The sequence below is a fragment of the Nicotiana sylvestris genome, chromosome 4 (genome assembly GCF_000393655.2).
Source record: "Nicotiana sylvestris chromosome 4, ASM39365v2, whole genome shotgun sequence".
Classification (NCBI taxonomy): domain Eukaryota; kingdom Viridiplantae; phylum Streptophyta; class Magnoliopsida; order Solanales; family Solanaceae; genus Nicotiana; species Nicotiana sylvestris.
In genome coordinates, this window is record NC_091060.1 from 137,267,347 (window position 1) to 137,274,809 (window position 7,463).

Below are 7,463 nucleotides of genomic sequence, written 5' to 3' on the forward strand. Positions count from 1 at the left end.
TTGCGGGACTCGTCTAATACTCCGCAAGATGGAAGGATCACCCCCTTAGGAGAATCAACAATAACTAACGGGCTAACGGGGTCAACCAAAATCTCCGTCCACTGTTCACCCCAGGTCCCAGATCGAGGCCCCTCCAAACTGCCTGCCAAGGGCGTCCCGGCTCGAGGAGGACTCTGGCCACCCGCCAATTCAAGGGCGATGCTCGATACCCCATCCATTGCCTCACCGCCATAAAGCTGGGCCCGTCAGCATCAGACTCCTGTCCGAAAGCATCTATCCCTACGCCGCGAGGATCAATCGATACCAAACACTCTTCGGGGAATGCCGAGAAGTCGCTTTCTCCCTCACCTTCAGCACGAGGATTTCCCGTCTCCCCAGAGGTCGGAACCAATGGGTCAACCTTGGAACTCTCCACCTTGATCCTCTTGGGCTCTGGTGGCTTAGCCAACATGCTTTCCTACCTTTTCTTCTCCTCGTCAAGCATCAGAGTGTCCCCTCCAACGAACGGCACCTCCCTCGTCAGTGGGATTCCTCCCAGACCTACATAGATGCAGAGGTTAAATGCACAGGACGAAGAAAGCTACTAACAGCAAGCTATGTTAAAATGCACAGATGCGTCAAAGCTCAAGGCTCACCATGGTCTTTGGCTTCCCATCGAGCTCGGGATAAATCTTGTCATGCTCGATCGGTATACGGGCAGATTGAGTACAAATGACCGACCCAACCCTGGAGATCCAACACCGCGACAGGATAGATCGCTATGGTTGAAAAGACAAAAAAAACAGAGTTAGATGCATGAGGAGAAATCACCAAGAAGGGGCAAAGGCACCACGTTTACTTACGCCCGACGTTCCACTTCTCAAGGAACGACATCTTTTCCACTGGGATTAGGTCAGACGTCCACACTCGGACAAATCGGCTTAACCACCCGTCGTCCCTGAACTCCTCGGTGGAGGAAAAAAGGGATCTCGGGGATCGAGAGTGAATTTTCATTAAGCCCTCGCAAAGAAGACGAGGGCTATACATCCAGATCAAATGGTTCGGGGTGAAAGGCATTCCCTCTATCATGCTCGAGTAATGCCTGATCATATAAACTACACACTAGAACGAAGGATGAACTTGACCCAGAGTTACCTGGTAACTCCGGCAGAAGTCGAGAATCACAGGGTCGATCGAGGACGAGGAAGGCCCCACCGGCCCCAAAATAAATGGGTAGGTGTACACATTCAGAAAACTGGCCTTATGGGCCGTAATATCTTCATCCCGAGCGGGAATCTCCACGAGCACGGTATTCCCCTAACAACAGTCAGCCTTCACTATTTTGACATCCGTTATAGAGTTGATATACCGAGTTACAGGCTAGCGGCGCCCTGACTTCGAGGTGAGTCTCTCGACCCTAAAATCGAAAGTCATCACAAAGGGTCCCGGGACGCACTCCTTAGCACGGGGGGAGTGGCCACTTCGCATTGAGAGAAAAATGAAGAAGATGAGCCCGCAACCTCCTGGGAAGCAGAAGCGGAAATATTCGCCATCCTTGAGAAAATCTGAGGGAAGAAGAAAAGGGGGTTGCATTCCTGAAGAAGAGCGAGAACGAGGGAAAACAGACCTTACTAAGGGTTTTTGAACACGAGGTGGAAACTAGAAATGAAGAGGTGAGTATTAATAAAAGCACCATGGGTAGATTGAAGGAAGCCAACCGCCGCTAGTCAATGCTGAAATCTGCAGGAACGGTGCACATAGCTCGCCTTGACATCTCATAACCGTATGCAAGGACACCAGAGGAAACAGAAGTTCAGAACCGTTTCTTATTGTTTCTTGTCTCCTTCACTCTAAGAAACGCGGAGACTATCTGTATATGGTGAATCAAGGGGGCCCGATTTCCCCATCATAGGGCCGTCTCGCGGTCATGCCCCTCGGAGCTCGAATCAAAGGTAGAGACTCATCTCGGGGTTCGACAGATATCGGTCCAGAGGGCATCGTATTCCAACAAATACAGTGGGCTACAGTAGGCGAGGGGGTAGTTCCCAAGGCACGCGGCTCAACTTGACAAGGTTGGCCTATCCGAGGCCTATTTTCAAGATGTCACGTCTAGCCATCCTATCTCTGTATCTTCACAGTTGACACGTTTTGTATTGTGACGGATTCCCCTCCTATATAAAGGGGGTCCCCATCACTTTGTAAGCCCCCGGCTGATGTTGCTCCAACTTTCTCTCCACAAGATCAATAATATCTCTCTCTCCCTCTTCTTTCTAACTTGCTCGTTCTTACTGGCCCAAGGCCACTTTAATATCTATTACTTTCTTACTTGTTCTTCATTCTATCGCTTGGTATTGGTCATAAAGAGCCTTGTTTAATCATATCTTAACTATTATCCCATTCCCGACTGCCCCCGATAGCTCGAGCTCAACCCAGATGTCGACCCCGAGGTCTCCCATCGACCAGTCCTACGCCCGGGCAACAGGCCTCTCGGTTTGATTACTACCTCGTTTTAGCTTGCATTTCATCATTAAACTTCATATTCATAGCATCGTCTGCTCTAACAACTAGCATAAAAATAGATCACATATTTTTAGAATCCCATTTACAAATTTAATTGTTATTACCATTTTCACGGTAAACAAAGACTATCACGAACGAATCCAAGTAAGGCCTGAACACTCGGTTCATCAAATCCATAAAAGTTGCTGGGGCATTAGTCAACCCGAATGACATCACCATGCGGAAAGCTGTCTTAGGGACATCAGATGCCCTAATCCTCAACTGATGGTAGCTAGATCTCAAGTCAATCTTCAAAAATACCTTGGCACCCTAAAGCTGATCAAGCAAATCATCAATCCTCGGCAATGGATACTTATTCTTGATTGTAACCTTGTTCAACTGCCGGTAATCAATACACATCCTCATCGATCCATCCTTCTTCTTAACAAACAACACCAGCGCACCCCAAGGCGAGACACTAGGTCTAATGAATCCTTTTTCAAGCAAGTCTTGCAACTGCTCCTTCAACTCTTTCAATTCAGGTGGGGCCATACGATACGGCGGGATAGAAATGGGCTGAGTGCCCGGAGCCAAATCAACACAGAAGTCAATATCCCTGTCGGGTGGCATACCCGGCAGGTTTGAAGGAAATACCTTAGGAAACTCACGAACAATAGGCACAGAATCAATAGAAGGAACCTCAGCACTAGAATTACGAACATAGGCCAAATAGGCCAAACACCCCTTCTCGACCATACGCCGAGCCTTCATATAAGAGATAACACTACGGGTAAGTCCCTCTCCACTCTAAAAGGGGTAAACCTGGCAAGGATAAGGTCACAGTCTTGGCATGACAGTCCAAGATAGGGTGGTAAGGTGATAACCAGTCCATCCATAATATGACATTGAAATCAACCATGTCTAGAAGAAGCAAATATACATGGGTCTCAAGACCCCCAATCACAACTATACATGAACGATGGACTCGATCTACCACAATAGAATCACCTTCCGGTGTAGACACATAAATAGGAGCACTCAAAGAATCACTAGGCATGACCAGATACGGTGCAAAATAAGATGACACATAGGAGTATGTAGATCCTGGATCAAATAAAACCGAAGCATATCTACTACAAACCAGAACTGTATCTGTGATAACTTCATCGGAAGCCTCAGGCTCGGGCCTGGCTGGAAGAGCATAACATCAGGGCTGGGCCCCACCACCTTGAACTATATCTCTAGGACGGCCTGCTGTTGGCTGGCCTCTACCTGTAGCGGCCTGAGCTTCACCTCTAATACGTCTACCTCTACCTATAGCACCTCTACCCCCACCTCTAGTTGGCTGGGTGGGCTGTGGAACACTCCGTGCCTGGAACATGGCATGGGAACCCTGATGCTGAGAGTCGCTCGATGCTCGAGGGAAAAACCTAGCAATGTGACCCATATCACCACAAGTGTAACAAGCCCTCGGCTACTGATACTGCTGACCCTGATGACCTGAATGACCACCCCGAAAACTCTAGAGCGGCGGTGCACTGATAGGAGCTGGTAGTGCACTATAGGACTGCGGATCAAAATACTGCATATGAGAACCACGGCCACCTAAAGCATCGTGAGAGACCTGAAGTACTGACTGAAAAGGCCTAGGAGGATGGCCTTTACCATACGAATCCCTGCCTCCAGATGAGGTACCACTGAATCAGCCTGAATGATGAGGCCTCTTGTCAAACCCCTGACCACCTCCCTGCGATAGAACTATCTCAACTCTCCTGGCCACATTGGCCGCCTCCTAAAAAGAAATCTCTCCCCGTCTCCTTAGCCATCTGAAGTCGAATAGGCTGGATAAGTCCCTCAATGAACCTTCTCACCCTCTCTCTGAGTGATAGGGAGAAACTTCTCCAGAAATAGCTGAGTAAACTGCTCCCAAGTCAAAGCTGGTGATCCTACTGGTCTAGCCAAACAATAATCTCTCCACCAAGTCTTGGCGGATCCAGACAAGCGGAAAGTAGCAAAGTCGACCCCATTGGTCTCCAGTATCCCCATGTTCCTGAGAACCTCATGACAGTTGTCTAGATAATCCTGAGGATCCTTAGAAGATGCACCGCTGAAAGTAGTAGTGAAGAGCTTGGTGAACCTGTCCAATCTCCACAAAGCATCGGCAGACATAGCTACTCCATCACCGGTCTAGGCTACCACACCCGGCTGAACTGCTCCAACTGGCTGAGCTGTTGGAGTCTGAAACTAGGGAGCCATCTGCTTCGGAGTGCAAGTAGCAGGAGTCTGGGTTCCTCCTCCAGCCTGAGAGACGGCTGGTGCTACAGGAAGCAAGCAATAAACCCCTCTGGGACCTGAGTTGGGCCCACCGAAACTGTCTGGGCCAGAACCTCATCATCAAAGTCAACCTGAGGCTCCGCTGCTGGTGCTGCTGCTCTAGGCTGAGCTCTGCCCCTACCTCGGCCTCAGCCTCGCCCTTTGCCCCTCATGGGAGCTACTGCTGGGGGCTCGGGTTGTTGACTGGTGGATGAGGAAGCGTGTGTTCTCGCCATCTGCGAAAGAACATAGTAGAAATTCAATTAGCATTGAGAAACCAAACCGCACGATAGGAAGGAATAAATGTGAAGTTTTTCCTAACTCGGTAGCCTCTAGGGGATAAATACAGACATCTCCATACCGATCTCTCAGACTTTACTAAGCTTGTTTGTGAACCTTGAGACCCATGTAACCTAGAGCTCTGATACCAACTTGTCATGACCCGGATGTCCCGCCCTCGAGAGTCGTGATGGCGCCAACTAATGTGAGCTAGGCAAGCCAACTTTTTGAAGAATTTATCTTATTCCCATTGTAAATCCTTTAACAATTATGAGCAATAACATTAAAGACAGCGGAATTTATATCAAGCGGAAGAAAAACAATAAAGCTACTAAGTATAACCAATACAAATGTTTAAACAAGACTACCCAGAAATGGAGTCATAGCTTCACAGACGGTCTAAGAGTACTACATACAAAGTCTGAAAGATGAATGATACACTATTTTTGAAATAAGTAAATGAAACAGGAGGAAGGGATAGAGGGAGACGCCAGGGCCTACGGATGCCTGCAGGACTACCTTGGATCTCCGTGTGGACTGAAGGCAGCCACCCAAGCTAAGGTTCAAAAGTTGCTGCTCTGAGATCTGCATACAGTACAGTGTGTAGTATCAGCACAACCGACCCCATGTGCTGGTAAGTGCCTAGCCTAACCTCGGCGAAGTAATGACGAGGCTAGGACCAGACTACCAAATAAACTTATGTAGTTAAATCATATACAACGGAAAAGAAGAACAATAATGTACAATCAAGTATGGGAAAGGGAAACATGTCGTGGGGAAACATCAATTAAAAATAGAAATACAATGGGTAAATCAGAGGAACACCATATCTCAGTTATCAACAAGAATCAAGAATCAATAAGTGCACAGCATCACCCTTCGTGCTTTTACTCTCGTCCTCACCATGTAATCAATATAATCGGTATGGAATTGTACATCGTGCGGCATGGAATCACCCTTCGTGCTTTACACTCTTCCTCACAAAAATCATATACGGCATCACCCTTCGTGCTTTATCACTCTCTCACCAAAACAAAACAATACACGGCATCACCCTTCGTGCTTTAACGCCCTTCCTCACCCGAACAACAATCACAAACAATAGGCCAAGAAAATAAATGAAATTACAATAAGAATCCCGGCAAGGTAACAATGGTTCAACAATCAAATCCCGGCAAGGGAACAACATCAAAACATCAACATCCCGGCAAGGGAGATAGTATTAAAAGCAACAATATCCCATCAAGGGAGATAACAGTAAAAGCAACAATATCCCGGCAAGGGAGATAACATTAAAAGCAACAATATCCCGGCAAGGGAGGCAGCAATAAGATTCTCTTCTCTTTTTCACTTTCACTTCATAACTTACTTCACAACTTGAGCCAATGCTCTAAAAGGATTCAATTACCACTTATGCTTTTACCTTTCATTATACAACTCAAGGCAATGCTCCACAATGTTCAAATATCACTATTACTTCCACAAACTTTTCCCAACAATAGAAATCATCACCAAGGCATGAATAATACAACGAAGTCATGATAATCATAATATAAGACTCACGGGCATGCTTGACACCAACGTATAGATACTCGTCACCATGCTTATATGTTGTACTTAACAAATACCACATAGCAAATAAGACTCGACTCCTAATCCCTCAAGTTAAGGTTAGACCAAACACTTACATCGATGCTATGAACACAATTCAAGTCTCAACTATCGCTTTACCTCTTGATCCACCACCAATTCGCTTGTATCTAGCCACAAGTTACTTAATTACATTAATAAATGCTAAATGAATCAATTCTAATGCATGAAAATAAGTTTTCCAAAGTTTTACCCAAAAAGTCAAAAATCGCCCCCGGGCCCACATGGTCAAAACTCGAGCTTCGAACCAAAACCCGATTACCCATTCTTCCACAAACCCAAATATATAATTTGTTTTGAAATTGGACTTCAAATCGAGGTCCAAATCTCTAATTTTTTAAAAACCTAGGTTCTGCCCAAAACACCCCATTTCCCCCATGAAAATCATTGATTTCGAGTTGAAATCATGTGAAAAGATGTTAAAGATTAAATAAAACTAGTTAGAAACGACTTACATTTGATTTGGAGAAGAAGTTGCCTTTGAAAAATCGCCCTAGAGTGTTTTGGTTTTGAAATAGTGTGAAAAATGGTTGAAAATGTGTCTAAGTGTGAATTTATAGGTTGCAGGTATCGCAATTGCGACCAGGATTCGCAATTGCAAATCCAGACTCTACTAAGCTTGCATTTGCGAAGTGACTTTCGCATTTGCAAAGTCGCTTTTGCGAACATCCTGTCGCATTTGCGATGACAGGCCAAAATGGGGAGCCTCGCATTTGCAAGGAAAGGCTGGCCTGAGCTATTTT